This window comes from Psammomys obesus, unplaced genomic scaffold (genome assembly GCF_907164565.1).
Source record: "Psammomys obesus unplaced genomic scaffold, mPsaObe1.curated_primary_1811, whole genome shotgun sequence".
NCBI lineage: Eukaryota > Metazoa > Chordata > Mammalia > Rodentia > Muridae > Psammomys > Psammomys obesus.
Window position 1 is genome coordinate 32330816 of NW_026596073.1, and position 1732 is coordinate 32332547.

The window sequence follows — 1732 nt, forward strand, 5'->3', positions numbered from 1 at the left end:
TGTTATCATCTTTAGGAGCATAGATTTAAGTCATTTGTGTGTGTGTTTCAGTTATGTTATGGTATCCAGCGCTGCCTACCATAGGATAACTGGCTTTTGGAGATGCCATAGCGCTCTGGCTTTTGTTGATTGTGTTTTTATGCTGGCCTTTAGGCATATGGTTGTCCCTGGCATTGGCTGGTAGTTCCTGATACCTGCTGTCCATGGCACTGGCTGTTTGTTACTAGAACCTACTATGTTTCTTAAGCTTTTGTGATCCAGTGAGGTTCTGCTAGTCTCCTCAAGACAGCTAGCAGAGCTGAAATGAAAGCTGGATCTGCAAGTCTATGGAGTCCAGAGTTGTGTTTAGTATGGCAGGAGAAGTTCAGAGGGACACAAATGGTGCTGGTGTTTTAGAGTCGGCTACTCTGTGGTTTTCTGGCCAAGATTATACTGTGCTCTTGATTCTCAAATTCATTTGGGCTCCACCATCTTAAATCCAAGAGCCTATAGGCTCTTAATGTCCATCTGGTCTTTGGAGGGGAACCAGTATAACTATTGATTGGAGGTTGGCATGCTGTCCCCAGTATCCAGGTACTGCCCTTGGGGAAGTGGGAAGAATCTGAAGTCTGGTTGTTGGAACTGAGTGCTGCTCAAACTGGACAGATACCAACTCAAGTAGGCAGAAAGCATGGAGGCTCACCATGCACGACTCCTAGACCTGGGAAACAACCTCAGAGGACTCATGACTCTGTGTCCCAAGCTCCTGGGATGTTCCCTCCTACCCGGGAAACACTTATGTTGGTGTTTTGGAGTCAACTACCAGATTACTCACCAGATTCAGTCTCTGATCTTCTGCCACTCAAATACAGTATGCACTGGCCCCAACCATCTTCAAGTTTTGGAGTCAACTGCCAGATTACTCACCAGATTCAGTCTCTGATCTTCTGCCACTCAAATACAGTATGCACTGGCCCCAACCATCTTCAAGTTGAGTTAGAGGTTCTTTTTTTTAATTTTTTTAATATTAGTTACAGTTTGTTAACTTTGTATCCCTGCTGTATCCCACTCCCTCTTTCCCTCCCAATCCCACCCTCCCATCCTCATCTCCTCCCTGCCCCCTTCCAAGTCCACTGATAAGAGAGAACCTCCTCCCCTTCCATCTGATACTGGTTTATCAGGTGTCTTCAGAACTCCCTGAAAAGTCCTCCTCTGTGTCCTAGCAAGTGTATCAAAACAGATATTAAGACTCATAACCAAACCTCTGGCAGAATGCAGGGAACCAAAAGAAAAAGGGGGGGGGAGTTAATAAGACAAGAAGAGGACAGGAGTTCCACAAGGACCAAATATATCTGGGCACAGGGGTCTTTTATAAGACTGTTTCTCCAAACAAGGACCATGTATGGTGTTAGAGGTTCTTAAGTTTAAATTTTGTATGTTATTGTAGGTAGCAAACAGGCATGAAATAAAGAAGTGGTTGAATAGAACACAATAGAGTGTAGACACTGTCTCTCAGTCATAGAACTGTTTGTATTCAATGATTACAACACATTAATTACATAAGAATGAACTTTAGTTTGTTGACTTTGAGACAGAATACCTCTGTCAACTGTATTAACCTAGACATTGGCATAATCCTGTACTAGACTCCTGAAGTGGAATTCTAGACATGGTATGTAGAACTGTGGCTGGCAATGTCTATCTATTATCTATCTATCTATCTATCTATCTATCTATCTATCTATCTATCTAT

At 43.0% G+C, this 1732-nt stretch overlaps 1 long non-coding RNA gene across 1 annotated transcript in view; it reads left to right on the forward strand.

The window, feature by feature from the left end:
• Nucleotides 1-1613: 1613 nt before the first annotated feature.
• Nucleotides 1614-1732, forward strand: part of LOC129690534 (uncharacterized) — a 50731-nt gene continuing 50612 nt past the window's right edge. The window contains exon 1 of the long non-coding RNA XR_008722296.1: nucleotides 1614-1651. This is a non-coding gene — a long non-coding RNA (uncharacterized LOC129690534). The remainder of the gene's footprint in view (nucleotides 1652-1732) is intronic.